Source organism: Saccopteryx bilineata, chromosome 5 (assembly GCF_036850765.1).
Source record: "Saccopteryx bilineata isolate mSacBil1 chromosome 5, mSacBil1_pri_phased_curated, whole genome shotgun sequence".
Lineage (NCBI taxonomy): Eukaryota > Metazoa > Chordata > Mammalia > Chiroptera > Emballonuridae > Saccopteryx > Saccopteryx bilineata.
Window position 1 is genome coordinate 191,961,350 of NC_089494.1, and position 23,607 is coordinate 191,984,956.

The 23,607-nt window shown below is 36.0% G+C and overlaps 1 protein-coding gene across 3 annotated transcripts in view; it reads right to left on the reverse strand.

The window, feature by feature from the left end:
* Positions 1-23,607, reverse strand: part of CCSER1 (coiled-coil serine rich protein 1) — a 1,472,832-nt gene that overhangs the window by 1,433,866 nt on the left and 15,359 nt on the right. The gene's annotated exons all lie outside the window — the stretch shown is intronic.

Below are 23,607 nucleotides of genomic sequence, written 5' to 3' on the forward strand. Positions count from 1 at the left end.
ATTTTTTTCCACTTTGACGACTCTGTTTATATTGACCAAATTCCCATTTATCCTTCATCCCTACCAAAATGTTTACTTCTTTAGTTCTAACACATAACTCATCCGCTTTGTAGCTTTCTTTAGCTGAGAATGATTTATTCTCTATTTCTCTCTCACACTCTTCTAAATAACCATTGCATTTACTGTGTCTACATTTCATTTGGCAAATATCATTTGCTTATACTCTTTTATTATAGCTTTTTAAGCGATAACCATCATATAATAAACTGTACTTTCTGAGTTGTAGCAACTGTTAAGTTTTGGCATGAACCTGTGAAACCATTACCACAATTAAGAGACTGAATATATCTATCACCACTTATTCTTCATGTAACCTCTCCTTCTCGTCATTCCTGGCCAGAGCACACCCCACTATTTCACCAGGAACCAGTGAACTGACTTTTATCACTATAGATTAGTTTTAGTCTCCTGAATTTTATATAAATTGAACCAAATACTATACACTTTCTTAGTCTAGCTTCTTCCACTCAGCATAATTATTCTGACATTCAACCGATTATTATATCAATGGCCCATTTGCTTATATTGCTTAGTAATATCTTTCAAGTGAGAAGAAGGGAGACAGTGATAGACTCCTACATGCGCCCCGACCAGATCCACCCAGCAACACGTCTGGGGCTGATGCTCAAATCAACCGAGTTGTTTTTACCACCTGCAGTTGATAAGCTCAATTTAACCAAGCTACCCTCAGCACCTGACACAACTTAAACCATTCCAGCCACTGGCTGCAGTAGGTCAAGAGGGAGAGAAAGGGGAGAGAAAGGGGAAAGAAAGGGGATAGGAAGAGGGGAGGAAGAGAAGAGAAAAGAGAAAAGAAGCAGATGGTCACTTTTCTTGTGTGCCCTGACTGGGAATCGATTCCAGAATATCCATATACCAGACTGATGCTCTATCCAACCAGCTAAGGCAGTAATACTCTATTGTATAAATATACCACCATTTGTTTATCTAGTCACTGGTTGATGGCCTTTCAGTTTATTCCCAGTTTCTGGGTCTTATATTTAATATTCTTTTCTGTGTGTGTGTGACAGAGAGACAGAGAGAGAGAGAGAGAGAGTCAGAGAGAGGAACAGATAGAGACTGACAGGAAGGGAGAGAGATGAGAAGCATCAATTTCTCAAAGCATCTCCTTAGTGGTTCATTGATGCTTTCTCATATGTACCTTGACTGGGGTGGAGGGGGTAACTACAGCAGAGTGAGTGACTCCTTGCTCAAGCCAGTGACTCTGGGCACCAGCCAGTGACCTTGGGCTTCAAGCTAGCAACTATGGGGTCATGTCTATGATCCCACGCTCAAGCCAGTGACCCTGCGCTCAGGCTAGTGAGCCCACGCTCAAGACGGATGTGCCCAAGTTCAAGCTGGCAACCTCTGAATTTCAAACCTGGGTCCTCCACGTCCCAGTCCAATGCTCTATCCACTGTACCACCACCTGGTCAGGCTATAATTAATATTCTTAAGACCACGGGTGTACAAGTCATTGTATGAATATATGCTTCCATTTCTTTCGTGTAAATACCTACGTTTGGAAATATAGCAGTCATAGGTAGATATATGTTTGACTTTTTAAGAATCTGATGAACTGTGTTCCAAAATGGTTGTACCATTTTACATTCCCACCAGCAGTACATGAGGTTTCTGGCTGCCCCACATTCTCATCAATACTTGATAATGGTCTTTTTAATAGTAGTCATCTAATAGGTGTGTGGCTGTAGGCAGCAGGTACTATTCTGAGCCCTGTGTGAATAGCAGGCAGTGCTAGCTCTGTGCCTGGTAAAGTATTGCTTTTACCAGTCTCAGGTAGCTTCCTCACAAATGTACTACTTATTACTCAGCTAAAGGGAGATCTCTGGGGTTCTTCCTTTGTGTGCAGCTCCCTTTTCCAGACTGTGTCCTGCAATCTCTAACTGCTGCTGTCTCCCTGAAATTTCAGTTCTGTCTCTTCATTACAGAAAATTGACCAGGTTCCACCTGAATTTCTCCTACATGCACCAAGGCTTGGAAACTCTCAAGGCACTAAACCTGAGTGAAAATTTAAGGCCTACCTTATTTGTTCTCCACACTTTATGGCTCATTGCTCTTTGTTGGCTGGTGTCTAGTGTCTAGTGCTTTATATATGTCATCTGTTATTTGCTGTTTCAGGTGTAAGGTCAAACTGAACCATCAAATGGCATTTGCTTATATTATTATTGTAATTATAGACTTTTGGTATGCTATATGCTATAAACTAGCTGTAAACTCCTAAGACATAGATTGTTCTTGTATGTTTGTATTCCTCCCATTGCGAGATTATGGCTTTCTAGGCATCTCAGACCACCTGTTAACAGAAGGCATTCTCTATACCCACTTCTTGCCCTCTGCTCAGGATATAGAGAAACCTTAGCTATTAAACAAACCTATCAGCTACTTGGACCAAAAGAGATAGTTTAATAATATAGATATATTGTTTCTGACTTAAATAAAAGGAGAAAAAAGTGGGTGCATTTGCTCATCCTTTCTGTTACCCATAGTTGGCTGATACAGTCCCTCTACCTGGAGCCTGTGCTTTTGTGTAGACCACCGTACCACTGGGCCTCTACAGGGAACATCTGTGTTTGAAACCCTGAGTAATGGCCACTAGAAAGCAGCTGACCAGAAAGAAGGTGTTATCTCAGACCCCTGAGGACCCCAAAATACGCAAGGTCTTCAGAGAGAAGAACCGTTCTTCCACCATTCTACCTGGAAAGACAAGGGCTTAGGAGAGAGAACGTCAATTAACTTTTGTTGTGGGAAAGTCTGCACTGTAACTGCTTTAAATAATAAATGCCCTGCCCACCCCAGTGCCTGACAGGCTTAGTCAAGCCTCCTCACAAAAGTCTCTCAAAGGCCTGAGAATTCTCAGGAAGCATAGCAATGATGCAGGTACAATTTAAGAAACATAAAGCAAGCCATCTTCATGCTAATGTTGAGTTAATCAAGTCTGGTGACTATCAGATAATAACTGCACAGTCTGACCAGGCAGTGGCACAGTGGGTAGAGCATTGACCTGGGACTCTGATGACCCAGGTTCGAAATCCTGAGGTTGCTGGCATGGAGTCATAGACATGAGCCCATGGTCGCTGGCTTGAGCCCAAGGTCACTGGCTTGAGCAAGGGGTCACTGGCTAGACTGGAGCCTCCCAGTCAAGGCACATATGAGAAAGCAATCAATGAACAACTGAAGAATGCTGCAACAAGCTAATGCTTCTCGTCTCTCTCTCTCTTCCTGTCTGCCTCTCTCTCACTTGCAAAAAAAAAAAAAAAAAAAAAAAGATAAGAACTGTACAGGTGTAATCAATGATCCTAAAAAAATCCATAACTGATCTATGAAATTGACTTTGGCTATTTTCTCAAGTCAAGAGAAAATTATTGTTTTCTTTCCTATTCTTTATTTTTAACCCTTAACCTTATGCCCAGCCCTGGGGGACGGACGACAGAGGGAAATGCTTTGTCTGGGTTGACTGTGGTACCATTACAGGATTCTGCCCCCTGGTGTGCTCATTCGGACCACATAACACAGAAAAGCAATGCTCTTCCCGGGTACTTGTCTAAAACTCCTAAGACATTGCACTTCAGGATGAGATTAGTGACCCAGGCCCTACTTATCATGAGGGGGCATTGAAAGGGACAAAAGTGAATTCAATTGAGCTTGATCCTAAAATGCTAGAAATTTCCCCAGTCTGTCTGGGTGACCTTGATATTGAGCAGTTACAGTAAAGAAACGTAACCATCGAGAGAACTGCTTCTCAAATTATTTGTCATAAAGAACCAATTTTTAAATGCCAATTGAAGATCAATACTATTGTCAAATAAAATATGGGTCCTGGCCGGTTGGCTCAGCGGTAGAGCGTCGGCCTGGCGTGCAGGGGACCGGGGTTTGATTCCCGGCCAGGGCACATAGGAGAAGCACCCATTTGCTTCTCCACCCCCCCCTTCCTCTCTGTCTCTCTCTTCCCCTCCCGCAGCCAAGGCTCCATTGGAGCAAAGATGGCCCGGGCACTGGGGATGGCTCCTTGGCCTCTGCCCCAGGCGCTAGAGTGGCTCTGGTCGCGGCAGAGCGACGCCCCGGAGGGGCAGAGCATTGCCCCCTGGTGGGCAGAGCATCGCCCTTGGTGGGCGTGCCGGGTGGATCCCGGTTGGGCGCATGCGGGAGTCTGTCTGTCTCTCCCCGTTTCCAGCTTCAGAAAAATACAAAAAAATAAAATAAAATAAAATAAATAAATAAATAAATATATATATATATATAAATTAGTTTAAATTCTTTTTTTTTTTTTTAATTCTTACTGGTGATAGTTTGTGGCCTAATATAAACCCAGGGAATCCAGGTTTAGTAACAGTGTTTTAGCAACTTTTTACACTCATAAATATTTGTTAAATGTACTAGACAGAATAACTCCTGTTACTATCTCAATTTGTGTTTCACAATAGATTGTCTATCCTGTATTCTAAAATATGTCTTCTGGGTATAAATCTCTTGATGTTTCACAGTAGGCTCAACTCAGAACGGAAAACTAAGCTTTTCTTTCCAAACAGGTCTCAAAAACCTGTCTCTCTGTGATTGATGCGAATACAGTTCCAATCCTTAAAGTCTAGAACTTCATAAAAACCTTAATATTTCCTCACTTCTAATATCTATATCCAATCACAAATTATTTCAGATTCTACAATCTTCCTCTCTGATGCTATAGCACACCACCCATTATCTAACTCTAACCAAACCTGGCACACAGGTCGTTTCAATTCTAGGCCACTAATCCATTTTCCTGTTCTAAGTATAGCTGGTATGCCTGATTTTCAAGGTTGGATGCAATATTTTATCATTTTTCTAGAGCAATGAATAGTATACTGGTTAAGAATACATGATCTAGAACCAGAATGTCTGGTTTTGAATTTAATTCTCCACCTACTAACTGTGATCTTGAGAACAGCTGTTTGACCTCTATGCAACCATATCTTTATCCATAAAATATTCACTGTGATATATGTCTGACACGGTTGTTCTGCAGGGTAAACAAATTAATATATTTAAAGCACTTAACTGTACCCATAACTAGTATATTATCAATCAATGTAGCTACAATTATGCCCTGTCCAATTTTATTCCCAAGCTTACTGAGTCATTCTGCTATAAATTGACAAAATCTGTTTATTGGCTTCCATATTTGAACACTACAAAGAACCTATTTCTATATACATGCCTTTGCATAAATTCTTTCTTTTATATTTTGATTTTCTCTGTGTGTATCTTTATCCTAACTCCCTTCAAAATACAACTCAATTCTAATCTCCTCCAGAAAGCTTTGCTAGGTTACTTTAACCTGCCCTGAGTTCTTCTAAAGCAACTATACACTATACTCGCAATGGAAGTCATCATCACAGAGACTCAATGTTATTTTACGAGTGATCACTTTTTTTATCCAGTTGATTTATCATGAAGAAAGAGCACAACCTTTCCAACCAGACAAATGTAAATTCCAACTCTTATCACTTCCCCCTGTATAACTTTTGGCAACTATTTTGACTTCTCTGATTCTCAGTTTCTTTCACTTTATTATTAAAATAATGCTGTTAATAAAATAACTTTATAAAATGTCTATATCAACATGTACAAAACCCTTCCTAAAAATTGGTTACAGAATTCGTGAGACTAGAAATCATGTCTTACATTTTTTTCTAGACCCTATTGTAGAGCAGATACTATATACAGAGTAGTACTTAATAAAAATTAGTTGGTTGATGTTGTGTTTTAAAAAGTACACTGGAACATAACATGTTTATCCAGAACTTCTCTAATTGTACAACTCAGACACTTACTGCTCTGTATTCTCATGGTGAACCCTCTCTCATTGTGCTGCTAAGATGTCATGTAATCTCCTTACAGTATACTAATCCCCACAGGCTATAATAATTATAACAACTTCAAAGGACTTACACAGTGGAATTTATTTCTAAGTGAAAAAAAAAAACTTCTAAAGTGTTTTTAAGCCCTGGCCAGTTGGCTCAGTGGTAGAGCGTTGGCCGGGCATGTGGCAGGCAATCTTGGGTTCAATTCCCAGTCAGGGAACACAGGAGAAGTGATCATCTGCTTCTCTATCCTCTCTCTCTCTCTCTCTCTCTCTCTCTCTCTCTCTCTCCTCCCCTACATAGCTATGGCTCAAATGGCTCAAGCAATTTGTCCCTGGGAGTTGAGGATGGCTGTATGGCTTTACTTCAGACGCTGAAATAGCTTATTTGCCAAGCAACGAAGCAGTGGCTCCTGATGGGCAGAGCATCACCTATAGGGGACTTGCTGGGTGGGTCCCAGTTGGGACGCTTGCAGGAGTCTGTCTCTGCTTCCCTGCCTCCTATCAATTAAAAAGGTGTTTTTTAACTTAAAACATATATATTATTTGGAAGTTACATTGAAAGTACCATAAGAAACCCAAATTAATAAGGGTATGATTAAAAAGGCTTTTAAGAAAAGAATATATAGTAGAGAAAGAAAGTTGAGTGTTTAATAGTAGTAAATGCTTTTATTATGAATATTCTGTTTTTGTAAGGATAGATTAGCAGTAATCATTTAGGTTAGGTGTTAGTAGAAATTTTTAAATAACTATTTTTGAAATTTTATTGAGTAAACAACCAAAAGAAACTGAGAAACTTATTTTTTTTAATGTTGAGTTTAGTGCCAGGCAGATAGTAAAAGAATGTTAGTTATTATTAAGTTGGGTATGCATGGGTTTAGAGAATAGAGAGATAGTTCAAGGTTCTTTTCACATAGCCATGGCTATGTATCAATAAATTAGTTTATAGGGGAAAAACAATATAAATCTTATCCATGATATAACAGAAGGTATGGAATCTATTTATATGCCCATGTACAATTTTTACAGAAATCTAACTTATGATATAGAAACAGTAGCAAAAGGCAAATTGTTCATAGATACACTGTCTGCCAGAAGAAAAGGTCTGACCACCTCTGACAGCAAACAGACACATTTCAGTAGAGTGAAATGGGCAGCTGCTTAGGTATGAGCCAAGACGCAAGGACTGTGAGGAAATCTGGAAACTTTTAGAGGAACCCGGAAGTAAGAGGCAAAGGAAATCTTGACTGATACGAAGCAGAATAGAGGCGAGTCATCACTATAGGGGAGACAAAAACAGAGAGTGGAGAGAGGGTAGTGACAAAAGGAAAGGGAATAGGGATGCAGGTTAAGTGGGTTGTCATAGAAGGCTCAGCTGGAAAAATTAAACAAAGGGGTGTATGTTCAGAACTAAGAATAAAACATGAGAGGAACACTAGACAAATATACCCAGTAACCCTGTGTTCACACCAATATCAACAAGTAAAATAGCACAGACAAAGGTTAACTGATAAAGAAGGAAGAAATGTTGAGTATATACAGAGAATGGAAGAAGCTATTCTCATGCTCCATGTTAAAACTTCAGCTGCAGTGTAGAACTTTAAAAATAATGCATTTCAGCAACATGACAGTTTATAGCAATGTCACATTTTTCAAATAGTATTCTTTTTCTTTCTGAGAGTAACTTGGTTTTCTAAGATTTTTTTTCTTTATTTATTCATTTTAGAGAAGGGGTGTGGGGTGGAGCAGGAAGCAAAAACTCCCATATGTGCCTTGACTGGACAAGCCCAGGGTTTCAAACCAGCAACCTCAGCACTCCAGGTCAATGCTTTAGCCACTGTGCCACCACAGGTCAGGCCTACTTTTCTCATATCCAATTAAACTTGCCCCAAAATGTCTTTCCCATTACTGTTTTGCATAAATGACTACTTATTATTTTGTAGATAACTATTGACAAAATGACAATTTATGTTATTGAAATTTTTTTCCAATTCAGTGAGAGGAGGGGAGGCAGAGAGACAGTCTCCCACATGCTCCCCAACAGGAATCCACCTTGCAAGCCCACTAGAGGGCGATGCTCTGTCCATCTGGGAATTGCTCCATTGCTCAGCAACCTAGCTTTTCTTAGTGCCTGAGGTATGGAGCCATCCTCAACTCTTGAGACCAAGTCACTCTAACAAAGCCATGGCTGCAGGAGGGGAAATGAGAGAGAGAAGCAAGAAGGGGAGTGATGGAGAAACAGATGGGCACTTCTCTTGTGTGCCCTGATAGGGAATCGGGCTCAGGATATCCACATGCCAGGCTGATGCTCTGCCACTGAGCCAACCAGTCAGGGCCTGAAATGTTCTTGTAAATTTCTTAATTGTGATTTACCTTGGTAATAAAATCCTTCAAATTAACACATTTATAATGGCTGTGATTGAAATATATATTTAGAAAGTAACTACATATTTAAAATAAAACATGTTTTTAAATTATTAACTTCATCGATATTTTAATTTAGCAGTTTTGCAATTCTTTGAGTTTGTATTTTTTTTTTAAAGATATTTTATGTTTGCACAGACAGTTGATTATTCTATAGTTTTATTTATTTATTTATTTATTTATTCATTTTAGAGAGGAGAGGGAGAGACAGAGAGCAGAGACAGAGAGAGAGAAGGAAGGGAGGAGCTGGAAGCATCAACTCCCATATGTGCCTTGACCAGGCAAGCCCAGGGTTTCGAACCGGCGACCTCAGCATTTCCAGGTCGACGCTTTATCCACTGCGCCACCACAGGTCAGGCCGAGTTTGTATTTTTAACAGAGAAAATTGGAAACTTTAAAGTTATATTGATGAATTTTATTTTGCCAGGTTTTATTATGCTAGGTGAAGTCATTTTTATGACTATTGAGTACAATAAAACTATACATAAAATAACATAAGGTTATGTTTGATTGAAGTCTATAAATTCTAGCAAGCAACTGTCTCAGGAATTAAAAATATAACCCCAAAAAAACTAATTAAAAAAAGTTATATGGCCTTAGTCCAAGAGACATCATGATCTCAAATTGCTTAAACACTGGTAAATTAATTAAGCTGTCCATGTAAGTTAATTATATACTATTTAAATCAAGATGATGTACAATGACCCTTTAAATGAGTTTTAAAAACTAATACTTAAAACTCCTAACATTTGCAGGGAAAATACCTGTATTTTGACTACAGTTTTATAATTAGGTCCTTTTGCTTTAGATCTGTTTTTTACTGAAGTGATTACTTTTGTGAAATTATTTTAGAAATCACTAAAGGAAGGTTTTATTGAATTATGTTCTTTAAACTTAAACTTGCATTTCACTTTTACTGACATTAGCAGGAATAAAAATTTGTAAATTATTCTCACTTTGATTTTTAAAAAGGTATAAACTTTTAATGATCTAAACAAAATGCCTCCTTAAAAGTCCTATTTCCAAAACTGCTGTGTCAAGGTTCATGAGTTATCTGTTTTATAATCTAGGATCACACACATATATATAATTCTATATGTAGTTATTGTAGTCTTCCTATTATTTACCATATGAGTTATACTCATGAAGTTATATCTTGAACCACAATTCTTAAATTCTGGAAATCAATATCTACAGCTTTATCTTGGCTTTCCAGAGAAATTTTAATATTGAACTAATAAACCTGTAGTATCACCACTCATTCCTGGTTTATCATCTCAATTATATTTCTATTCCTTAAACTCACCTTGCCTCACCCACTATAAAATTTTCAACCCAATTAATCTTTACCATTCAGATTCCTTCCCTGTATCAACCAGCCTTTTACGGTTAAAATAACTCTCAGATTATTGTTTTATGATCCCCTCTATTTTAGCAATTATCACATTTGTATGCCATTATAATGGAAAGAAGCATTTAATCTGTTTACATATCTGTCTTCTCCAATAATATAATACAATTCAAATTCTTATTCATTTATGCATCTCTGGTAACAGAGTTATGAGTTCTTTCTCCTTTCCAAAATAGTTTTGCCATCCTCAAAGGAATGGGTCAATAATAAGGTAATACTAGTGTAGTGTCAGGAATTCTAATTCACAGCACATTTCCCAAACTAAATAGGTTGGGCATAACCAAATCAATAATCAAGTAAAGAGTAGTCTATTATTACTAATATTTATTATTATTATTATTATTATTGCAGAGTTTAGAATAGTTTTAGGCACATTTTAAAGAATTAGGCCTTCACTGACTCTAAGTGTAGATATAACACTGGCTACTGTGTTTAAGGAAACTTAATATTTGGCACAGTTAGTATCAGAGAAGATTCTATCAACTATGAGACACAGGCATTACACTAAGGTCAGGATTCTAGATAACAGATTTAGCTTGGGAGCTGAGGATTAGAATCCAGGGGAAAAAACAAAAAATAAAAAGATGTAACTGGTGATTTTCAACATGTTCAAATTATGAAACATCTGTATGTCTTTGTACTTTGGGAAAAAACCACATTAAATACTATATATTTTTCAGTTGTTCTGCTTTATGGTTTATGTCTACGTGCTATCTACAATATAATATTCATAAAATGCCAATCCACATTTAAAAGGCTCAAAAAAGAAAATCTAAAAACATACAAATTTTACCAATTGTCATGAGGATAGCAATGGGGGGATAAGAGAGTGGGTGGATGGGAGACTTTGTATATACCACAAAGAGTAAAATATTAAAAATAAAAGACCTGAGACACTTGTCTTCAGGCAATGTCACATAAAACAAGAAGCTGCTTCACAATATATTCTCCCTCCATTTCTGTAAGATTCTAGACTTCCTTTTATTTTCCTTTTATCTTTATTTCTGGACCTATTTTTCCAAATTATTTTATTGAGTCTATTTTTTAAAATCTACTTCTAAAACTATCCAGTTAGCTGTCTGTTCATTCTTATATAATGCAATATACCATCTTTGTTACTTCAGAATTCCTATCCATTACTCTGATTATCAAAAAAAAGAACTCAAAAGCCCAGCAATGTAAGTATAGATTCTTTTCTAGCCAACAACCACTGTAGAAAAAACAACTTAGTCCTTGAACTTTGTGTGATTTTAACTGTATCTTCAAAAACTGAAGGTAAGATTTTTTGCCAATATATAATTGTACCACTAGAATAGATTCTTCCATAGGCAAGCAATAGCAAGAGTCAAGATTTAAAGAAAAAAATTAAATTTTAAGAGTTTAGGGAATTGTAGCTATTATTTTTCTTCATGATTTAAAAAATATTGTCCTTATTTAATTTGTACTACAGAATATCTTCATGTAGCTTCTGAAATGCTACTACTAAGCCATGGAAGACTGAGAACCATTAGGCTGATAGAAGGTGGTAATTCAGGAAGCAGTCACAGGTGCCATATAGCCTGTTGTTGACCTAAAGACGTGTGATATCTCACAGTGTTCTCAGCCCCTGACAAATATAAGCCATGACAGCAGCAGACATCCAGTTATGAAAACTCCCGTAAAGCTCATTGAAATTTGACCCTCTGCCAAAGAAGATGTTTAGGAGAAATGTCTACAAAACTTTCAAAATTTCAAAAGAAATGCTCTCCTTTTCAGTATGCCAACACCAACAAAGGAAATGTTCCTAGGGAACATAATTTTCCCCCATTTTCACTCCCAGTACATTATTGACAAATCCAGAAAGTCAGGTATACTGAGGTTCTCAAATATACTTTAACTTAACAGCTTTAACCTTCCTCCAGAGAACAAATCTGGAATAAGAGACTTTATAGTAATTTAGCCCCCTCCCCATGACTTTGGTAAAGTTGCTTAACCTTCCTCCATCTCAGAGCTCCCATTTTTAAATAAGAATAAAAATAGAAAATACTTCTAGTCATTGTTGCAAATTAATTTAGATTATTTATAAAGTGCCTAGAAAAGTTTTATTCAGCAAATATTTAATCAATAGTAATTAATAACATAGGAAAAGTATGGGTTTATAAACTAAAAGTTGAAGTCCTCTATTTCTCCATTTACTGATGAAAGGAACTATTAAATTCTTTGGTCAGAACAAAAATATAATTTCCCTATATTTCTATCAATACAGGAAGGGTAATTATAGAAGATCAATATACAAATTAAACCAAATTCAAGGCCTAGGGAGCTAAAATGTTAAATTCTGAATCAATTAATAATGCTGTTCTTTTTTTTTTTTTGTATTTTTCTGAAGTGAGAAGTGGGGAGGCAGACAGACTCCCACATGCGCCCAACCAGGATCCACCTGGCATGCCCACCAGGGGGCGATGCTCTGCCCATCTGGGCTGTTTCTGTGTTGCAATTCGAGCCATTCTAGCATCTGAGGCAGGGGCCATGGAGCCATCCTCAGCACCCAGGCCAACTTTGCTCCAACAGAGCACTGGTTTCGGGAGGGAAAGAGAGAGACAGAGAGAAAAGAGTGGGGGAAGGGAGAAGAAAAGGATGGGCACTTCTCCTATGTGCCCTGACTGGGTATTGAACCCTGGACTTCCACAAGCCAGCCAACTCTCTACCGCTGAGCCAACCAGAAGGGGCAAGAATACTGTTCTTGATCTGTAGTGGCACAGTGGATGAAGTGTCGACCTGGAACGCTGAGGCTGCTGGTTCAAATCCCTGGGTTTACCCGGTCAAGGCTTCTACAGGAAGCAACTACTATGGGTAGATGCTTCCCACTTTTCCCCTCTTTTTTTTCCTCTCTCTCTCTCCCCCCTCTCTTCAAAAAAAAATCAATCAATCAAATCTTTAAAAAAATAAAAAAGATTTCTGTTCTCTATCCACATAAGCTATTCACTCCATTGTCAATTATAATTAGGAAATATTTTATTGTTCTTTCTATTTACTACACTAAAAAACTACCTTATGATATTTACCTGCCTTTACAATGCAATTATATTTTGTACCATAAACTAAAAATGTCAGAAAATTCTTCAATATCGATGTATGAGAAAGCATCAATAAATTTAAAGATTTTATTTGAATGTGAGTAAACAGCTTACCTCAAAACTAAATGGCCAAACAGATGAAAAGCAATAATCATATGCTTCTCTTCTTTTGAAATACATCACAATATAATAAACCCAAACAAACACATGAATAAAAATAATCCTGAATTGTGACTTAACTGAATAATTTCCTCAGTTTCTTACTCCTTAGGCAAAGATTTAGATTATTCAATTAAGTGGTTCTCTAGTGACCAAAACACTTATCTAAGCCACTGTTGCTGACACACTGTAATCCACCATTTTTTTATGAATATTGTTCTTTCATATTCAAATACTGAACATTGTAAATTAAGTGGATAAAAGTTTCTAGAGGCTAACCTTATTTATTATGAAAAAACAAAACAAAAAGAATTGTTTTTTGTCACAGATCAAAAGGTAGTCACAACATCTTGCAGCACCCTGCTTCTTCTCAAGCAAAGGTCATCAGCAAGAAGGAAAAGAACACAGAATGCGCAAATATATGAGAGGAACTTTGAAAATTTCACAAGTTTAGAGAAAAATTTCATTTTTATGGCAGCTAAATTTAAATTTTAAAAGTATTTCTTTCCAGGCCTGACCTGTGGTGGTGCAGTGGATAGAGCATTGAGCTGGAACGATGAGGTCCCCGGTTCGAAACCCTGCACTTGTCCGGTCAAGGCACATATGGGAGTTGATGCTTTCTGATCCTCCCCCCTTTCTTTCTCTCACTCACTCTCTCTCTTCTCTAAAATGAATAAATAAAAAATTTTTTAAAGTATTTATTTCCAAGAAATTTATTGTGGTATATGTGGTATTTGACAAAAAAAATCACAGCAAAGCACAACGATGCTTTAGCCACATACTTCACTGAGAGCATGAGCTCATCAATGAGACAATTCCCAATTTCACTTTACTGTAGAAAGTCTATTTTTCTAAATTTTCATCAATATTTTCTTTCTCTAGTCTTTCTGTTACAGCTATTTCTTTCCACTAGTGCTTTCCATTCTATTATTTCCCATACCCTCCAACATCAAGCCCCATTACCTATTTTATCTCCCTTGTGATTCTTGAAGATTTCCCTCTCAAATGGAATATCTTTCCCACTATAAACAGCCACTGCACTTATTCATTAACTGTATTTCCAGTGCCTTCTGTAATTGCCACATGATAAAAACTAGTGTCCCAAGAGACCTCCAAATATCTCCTAGTCATCCAACCCTACCAAGTTTTTGCTTGTATCACTCAAGAGTTAGGTCATCTTTGAATTGAAAATCTCATCTCCACTGCATTCTTTGTCCCTGAACATTCTTGATGGACCTTCTAAATTTTTAGTTGCTTGGTCATATTCTTTGGCCCCAGATTCTGACTGTAGCCATTTTTTCTTCTTTCTCTTGTACATCCAACTCAACCTCAGAGCTTCAATACCCACTGTAATGTACATAATTACTTTGATATCTATATCACCAGCCCTGTTAGGCCTGACCTCTGGACGAATTTTCAGTCTCATCTTTCTAATTCCAAATGCAAGTGTCTACTGTCTACCCTCACTCTTCCACTAAACTACAATACCAGTTTAAAGATTTACTTTGATGCCAACAATGTGCACTGGTTTATATAATAACAATTTCATGGAATCAAATCCTGTTCTGACCCTTTGGGTTGTATAAGCTTAGGCATATTGCATAACATCTCCAAGCATAAATTTCCCAATCTGTGTAATGAAAATAATAACACTACTTACCATAAGACAGTTATGAAAAGCACAGTATATAATATCTGCAAATTGTTTTACAGGAAAGGTCATGTTTTAAGTATTCAGTAACACTAGATACTAAGATTTTCATTATCACACTTATCAAGTACATGAGTAAAGTACTTGAGTAAAGTAATGAGTAAAAATTGCTTGGCACAATTCATGAAATAAAGTAACTTTATAATAACTTTTAAGCATTTTTATTCTAGGACAAATATATCAATCTGTATATCAATCATGAATGGAGCTATGTTATAATGGACAGAGTACGGATCTTAGAGTCAAAAGAACTAGTTGTAAAATCTAGCTCCAAAAATGTAAACCAATATGAATTGAGTAAATCACTACATTCTGTGAATATTAAATTATTTACTTGTAAAATAAAAAGCTCTGAAAAATTGAACTTCAAGGGTCCTAACATTTCCTGGCTCCCTGAGTAACTAGTTCAGTATATTCAAATATTGACTTCTCAATTCCTCCCTCAAATTTTTCCCTGCTGTGTTTGTTTTATCTGGTAAAGAAACAAACATCTTTCTAGACACTGAAGCTTGATGTTCGCACACTGCCTTATGTCTTCTTCTTTATGTCAGACTTATGAAATCACCATTCAACCAGGTATAAAGCCAAAACTATGATTCATGTGCAATACCTTAAAAAAATAAAATAAAAAAGCGGCCACTGACTGACAAATTTAAATACTAATAGCAACTCTAAGCTTCATTTGCCACTCAAAACACTGAGTGATTTCCATCATCCACAGAATAAATCCCAATTTCACTGACAGCTTTCAAGGTATTTTACCATCTGACCCCAATGTACCCTTTTGCTGTTACTTCCTATAACTTCCCTTCAGGCACGCTCTACCCAGTCAAATTGAAATCATCAGTGCTCTCTCTATATATATACATGATACTTCCTTTCTTTTATTTGTTCACACAACCACTCTGCCTGCAATGTTCCTCCTGATATCTGACAGTCTAAACAAATCACCCTTCAGTAGACATTGCAGATTTTCTATTAAAGATCCTTTCTCCCTTTCCGATCTCCAACAGTATTTACATTCTCAGTTCTCAGTTCAGTATCCCAAAACTCTCTCCATGCAGATTAACATTCAGGAAAAAGCAAGCCCCATTTCCATTTCCAGAGATGAGTCTCGGTTCATTTATACCAATATGCAAATTCCTGCATCCTGGCCATAAAAAAAAAATTGAACATGTATCCTAGGCATGCCAATCACTGTAGATCTTAGAACTCTTCCTTGAAATACTAGGTCAGTGTTTCTTCTTCTAGAGATTAAGTACAAGTTCTGCATCTCAGAATTCATATCTGCCATCCTTCTACTAGTCAAGGAAAAGAGCAGAGCTAGTAACATCAGGGAAAATAGGGCAGAAGCTCTGAACAAACTGTATCTGTTCACTTCTCTGCATGTGAACTTTTAGCTATATGACCTTTTAGCTAAATTCTGTGATGTTTAAAATACTTTGATTACTTACTAATAGGCAAAACACTTCCAATTAATATATATATATACATACTTATGACCAAATTAATATAACATACAGATGAAGATAATCTCTCCTTTAAAATCATACAGGTTTTTTATATGCATTTTAATGGCATTTACATTCTCCGTACTTAATGCATTAGGATAAATAGTGTATTTGTCATAACTACTGCCTTAGAACACAAGCCCTTCAATATCAGATCCATGTCTAATTCATCTTGGTATCTTTCACAGTGGCTTAGACACAGTGAAGGTAGAATTAATTTTTAATCATACAAAATATTCTGAAACTTTCATTGTGTCCTATATTTTTAAAAGAATTAAGAGAAAGTGCATACTAAGTATTAAATGACTGTTAATATATTTTGCTGCTTTAATATCAGTAATTTATTTTAAATGACTGATTTAAATTTTTTTAAACTTTTTACTTATTGATTTTTAAAGAAAACAGAAGAGAGAGAGAAAGAGAGAGATCCATCGATCTGTTTCTCTTTGTGCCCTGACCAGGGATCAAACCAGCAACCTCTGCACTTCTGCGCTTCCAGACGATACTCTAACCAACTGAGCTATCTGGCCAGGGCTGAATGATTTAAAAATCTACTTAAAGAATAAAGTCCCAAATAGTAGGTTTCTAAAATTCTATATTTAAGAATCACCTTAAAATTAATTTTCAAACAATTAGATATTCAGCATATTGTATCTAAATAAACATTTTTTATAATAAAAAGCATTGTATATTTTATTTGTAATTTATGTGCTACATATCCTCTATATTACTACAATTCATAATAACATATACCAGGTCGGTCTGTATCCTCAGCACCAAGCTCAGAGCTTGGCACACAACAGGACACTCAAATATTTTTTGATTGAATGAACCTGAGTTTGGACTTCAGTTTCTCCAACCACACAACAGAGCTGGAGTAATGGTATGCGCTTCCCAGGTGGGCCATATCAAATATTATAAATATATTTTCTTTTGTAGAAACCCTGTATCATCATGTTTTTGTTTTGTTTTTTCTTTTTCTTCTCATGACAAGGAGTTGTGGGGGCGACAGACAGACAGGGAGAGAGATGAGAAGCATCAACTCATAATTGTGACACCCTGGTCATTCACTGATTGCTTCCTCATGTGTGCCTTGATGGGGGGGAGGGGGTTCAAGCCAAGCCAGTGAGACCTTGCTCAAGCCAGTGACCTTGGGCTCCAGCAACTATGGGGTCATGTCTATGATCCCATGCTCGAGCCCATGGCCTCATGCCCAAGCTGGTGAGCCTGTGCTCAAGCCAGCAACCTCGGGCTTTTGAAACTGTGTCTTCAGTGTCCCAGGCCAACACTCTATCCACTGCACCACCACCTGGCCATACCATCATGTTTTTTGATAAATCCAAAATATATGAAAATACATTAAAATGCTACCCAAACAATTTTTTTCTGTTTTTGGCTTTTATTATTCCATTTCTTTCATTAACTATCATTTTATTTTACATAAGTACAATTTTCTTAGGTACATTTGAAGTGTTCCAGGCATAGATTTTCATTATTCAGTAATAGGAGAACTTTCGTTCTAATTTCTTTGACAGCTTTGCTTTAAATCTTTCATATTCTCATGCATGCTAATCAACTGAGCAAGTTTTTGTCAATACAGGACATAATTGTGGAAGCTTTTATTGAATGAAATGCTTTACTTTTGTGAGGTGGATAAAAAACTAATAAAAAAAATCAATAAGATTTTAATGATGATATTTTAAATAGACTCCAACCACAAAACAATAAAATACCAAATGGTGAGAAATATTAAAGATATATATATATATGTATATATATGTATATGTATTTGTTCACTGCACTAATAACTATTTAGGGTTCTTAACTAGACAAGGTATTAAAGATCACATCCTTTCCATTTGTTAAATTTAAACATGATAAAAGCATAATTTGGGGAAACTATTATTTTTTACTGTATAAAAATTTAAAGCCACTTTACATATTAAAATATTCCTCTGATCTTCTATTCTTGCATCAGTGATTAAAATTCTCCCACAGTGGAATTTGGTCCCACTTTTCAAAAGAACATAAAATACATTATATTTTTATCATGCTACTTGGTGTCTGGAAGTTTATTGGTCATCAGGTTTTTCTCATCAAAGTTATATGTATCCAGAAAATAGATTTTATTTACTGAAATAAACATAATAATCATCCTAAAATTTTTCAGAAATATTACCTGAGCGGTAATTAATTTAAATAACCCAATCCTTTCGGTTGATCTTTTAAAACGTTAGATAATAACAGTTTGATTATTGGATGAAACAAAATGTATAACTGAACAAAATGAATAAATGGGACATTTGAGTTCTTAAAGGGAGAACTAATCCTTAGAATAAAATAATTTTTCCACAGGCATACTACTTAATAATTACAATAGTCTGCATATCTGAAATTGGGTTCATGTAATTATGCTATATAGAAAGTGTAAACATCTTACTTAGGTGATCCTACTCTATTCTTTAAGCACTCTAAAATGACCAAGGTCACCTAAGAATTCAGTTGATATCCCATGCCTGAAATCCTGACTAGATATGTTGTAATTATATTCCACTATCTCATCATTTATATTTCCTCCATACTTAAACAAGTTTTTACTCTGCTGTTTTACTATGTGCATTGACTAAATCAGAGTCCACATTCACCAAACTTCAACTAACTTATATCCAAGGCTGTGGCAGTGCAGCAAATATTAATGATTGGTGGTGAGATTAATGATGCAAGAGGTATATGGTGATCTACATGTAATCTACATGTACTTGACTTAATGATGTTTCACTTAAAATAATCAAGTCATGCCTGACCAGTGGTGGTGCACTGGACAGAGCACCAACCTGGGATGCTGAGGTCCCAGGTTCAAAATCCCAAGGCTGCTGCCTTGAGCACAGGCTCATCATGCTTGACCATGGGCTCATCAGGCTTGAGCACAGGCTCACCAGCTAGACCACTGGGTTCCTGGCCTCAGCATGGGATCATTGATATGATCCAATGGTTGCTGGCTTGAGCCAGGTTGCTGGCTTGAAGCTCAAGGCACGTATGAGAAGCAATCAATGAACAACTAAAGTGACACAACTATGAGATGATACTTCTCATCTCTCTCCCCCGTCAGTCTGTTCTTTCCTCTCTCTCTCACTCTCTCTTGCTAAAAAAATAAAATAATCAAGTCACCTACTGATTGTATTAAATAAAAAATAGCAAAGATGCCTTTCACAAGGTTTAAAATTCCTACAATTAATCCAATGAATAGTAAAAGATGCCTTCTACAATAAAGTTCCCCTGACAATAAGATGAACATAATCTATCTATAACTTTACCAGGCAAAGAATGAAAACAAGTTCAGGACAGCTATAAGCTATACTAAAGAGAAACTTCAAGAAACAAAATTAAACTGTTAAGTCAGGGGAGACCAAACAATAGAAGGAATAAACTAACATTTAGTATCTATCTTTCATTTTTTAAAAAGATATCTTATAACTTGGGTGCTGAAGTGCTTTTATAAGCAATGGGTACACAGTTAACAGTGTTTGGGAGACTGCAATATGAAAATAATTTACAATTCACATATACCAAGAATATCAGCAAACTGACATCAAACATGGGACCTGGTTAAGAGTCTTGATTTCTTGTCTGTGATTTGTCTGTTCACTTACTCTATAGTGCCTTTTTATGTTCAGATATTCTTAAATTTGATTTAAAACTTCAATAGTTGGCCTTGGCTGGTTGGCTCAGAGCTAGAATGTCGGCCTGGCGTGTGGAAGTCCCAGGTCAGGGCACACAGGAGAGGCGACCATCTGCTTCTCAAACCCCCTTCTACTTCTCTCTCTCTCTCTGTCTCTCTTCCCCTTCCACAGCCACAGCTCAATTGATTTGAGCATGTCAGCCTCGGTCGGGTACTGAGGATGGCTCCGTTAAGCCTCTGCCTCAGGTACTAAAATTAGCTCAGTTGCCAGCATCAGCCCCAAATGGGGGTTGCCAGGTGGATCCCAGTCAGGTTTCATGTAGGAATCTATCTCTATATCTCCCCTACTCTCATTTTTTTAAACAAAATCAATAGTTTCTTTCAAAACTTGTCAATTACTTCTTTTAAGTTTTTGCCTTTAGGACCTTATTAATGTTATCCTTCTGTACTCAAGCATACTATAAATACTGTTCTATAATTTCTTCTCTAAGTTTTAAGATTTGTGAATTTTTAATTTTTCAATTTCTGGAAGATATAAATATAAAAAATTCTGAAGTCTATAACATTTTTCTTTCTATAATGTATTTAGTAAAAGTTTATAAAACAAAAATATAAGCCACAAACTTCTACTAATTCATATACTCTCAGGAAATGTGGTAGTAACAAAAATGATGGAGGTAGAAAAAGAACTGATTCTTTCTGGGAAGAATATTACAGGTTTAGCTGATAAAAAGAAAGAAAAAATTACTTTATCCATTCATCCATTCATGCAACTAAAACTTATTGAATAATTACCTGCTACATTTATATATATTATAAATATATTATATATATTAGTACCTGCTGTGTGTAGGTATGTGTGTGTGCATGTGTGTGTATATGTTTAAGTTCTTGCTAGAAAATGGGAATACATTGATTGGAAAAACAAACATAAAATCTGTTTTCATTGAGCATACAAGTCTAAGTAAAAACAATTACTTAAATAATCTCACAAATAATTATAAAATTACAGCTACTTTAAAGAAAAATGCTTAGCACTCTAACAATTTAAAATAGTATAAAGAAGTGACACAAGTTGAGAGAGGAAATTTGGGAAGAAATTGGCTAAATAAACAGGAATAAGAGAGCATTCCAGGCAGACATAGAAAAATAAACAAAAGTAATACTTAATTTTTATTGTCATCTTCCTCCTCATCTATTGAGCTAAGCAAGTGAAGCACCATCATACAGAATTTCTCTTAGTCTCCCTTGCTCATTTATCATATATCCAAATTTAACACTAGTATCTGGCACATAGTACATGTTCAATAAATACTGACTGATTTGAAATAAATTTGTTCAATATCTGCTATTGCAGCATGTGTTCTTTCATTCTAAGAAATTGGAAAATAAACATAATAGAGTTTATAAACCCCCAAAATAGGGCTTGGCAGAAACACTCAAAATTGATACAACTAATAACACAAAGTTCTAAACAAAACCATAACCATTTTTATTTTAAAAAATACCTATATGCCTTAAAAATGTAAAATTCTTAATAAAATATACAGTAATACACAAACTTTTTTCTTAAAAAAAAATAAAGGTGAGGCCCTGGTCAGGTGGTTCAGTGGATAAAGCATCACCTTGGCACACTGAGGCTGCAGATTTCATCCCCAGTCAGGGCAGGTACAAGAAGCAAACAATGAGTGCACAACTAAATGGAACAACTATCGGTAAGTGGAACAACGAGTTGATGCTTCTCTCACTCTCTCTCTCCTCCCTCCCTCTTCTATCCCTTCCTCCCAATAATAAATAATAAAATTTTTTTAAAGATCAAAGTAGATTAATAAAAAGGGTTATCCCTATAGTGTATTTTGTTTTTGCCTATGGTAGTATACTCTGCATTCAGCTATAATTATTTGGTAAAGCTAAATATTAATATGGGGGGGAATCACACATTAACCAACTTACACATTTTGCTAACATAATTCCCCTATTTACTCATCATGTAGGAGCAATTCACATTACACAAAAATGCACTGTAGCAGAACAGACTGTACTTAGTTGTCTGGTGCCAACTAGATATTGCTCCCAACCCGGAGTGAAGCAAAGGAAGCTCCCAGGCAAGTTAAAGTTGTTGTGGAAGGTTTTATGGAGCTAGGCCTGTAATGTCAGCTGAGATTTGCATAAACAGAAAGAATTAAATAGATATACTGCATGTGTGAGGGTGCTCTAAGTCACTTGACCTTAAAATGAAAGATCTATGTTTGGATTAACAAGGTGTGGTGAGTTTACAGAGAGACTCAAATGCCAGGCAGACAGTTCATATTCACTGAATAAGAAAAGAGAAACAAATGTAGTTTTGCAATGAGGAAGTGTCCTAAGAAAATATTCATTTAGAGACAGTACAGAAAATGTTTACTGCTCTATGCTATATGAAGAACAAGATTACCAATAAAATATGACAGTCCAATTATCAGATCTGTTCCTGAATCATCTTTGCATAGGCTGAATACAAAGACAAATCCTTTGAACTGCTAAAATAAATGTATTCATGGCCAATATTGTATAAATTGAAGTTGACCTGCAGTGCACAAACATACTTTTCATAATCCAATTTTATATGAGTTATACTTAAACTAATAAGTAGAGTAACTTAACTAATTAGCCAGTGATGTGATTTTTTTTTTTGGTTGCTTATGGGAAAAATGACATTTAATTAACAAGGTTGAAAAACTTACATTAACTCTTCAAATTTACTTATCTAATATATGTGTGGATCTTTCACTGGAATTAATACACTTTGAAGACATGGCCTCTGTCATTCATTTCTGTAAATTACTCAATTATCTAACATTGTCACTTGCCCAGAGTGCATGCTTAATAAATAAACAATTACAAAATGAATAAAGAACAAGTGAATGATGACCTATGCTTACAAATGCCAAGAGCTGAACAATACTAAAATATCTCTGGCCAAAGAAAACAGTATGCATACACCAACTTATGTAAACCAGAATGGGCTTGTCAACATATTACACTTCACCTCCTGTGATAGGTAAACTGTATAAGTCAATTTGGCTTAGCCATGTACTCAGTTGTTTGATCAAACACTAGTCTAGGTGTTGTTGTGAAAATATTTTATAGATGTGATTAGTATCTACAACTTAACTTTAAACAAGCAGATTATCCTCAATATTGGGAGTGGGTCTCATCCAATCAGTAAAGGCCTTAAGACAAAAACTAAAGTTTCTTGGAGAAAAAGGAATTCTGCTTCAAATTATTATATAGAAATTCTGTCTGAGTTTCCAGCCTACTGGCCTGTCCTACAGATTTCCAGCCTCTACAATCATGTGAACCAAATTCCTTAAAAGAAATCTTCTTATAAATAGATGATATAGATATAGATATATATATACTATTCTGTGTTTCAGGAGAGCACTGACTAATCCATCCCTCCCTTTCAAAAAAAAAAAAAAAACCCCAACTAACTAAAGACTAAAAACACCCACATTATTAGAAGAAATGCAGACAAGACAGGCCCCAAAAGAATGCATTACATCACCATATACATGCATATGTTTATAAATACGCAGATATAGCAAAAATTGATCCAAGTGTTGACTTAATGTCAAATAATATTGTAGTAAAAACATTTTAATTTGGTAATATTTGTTCAGGACTTTAAACTGGTTTTGACAGCAGTGTAAACTGCATTCATAGCATTTTTCCCTTGAAGAAAAGACGAATGCAGTCA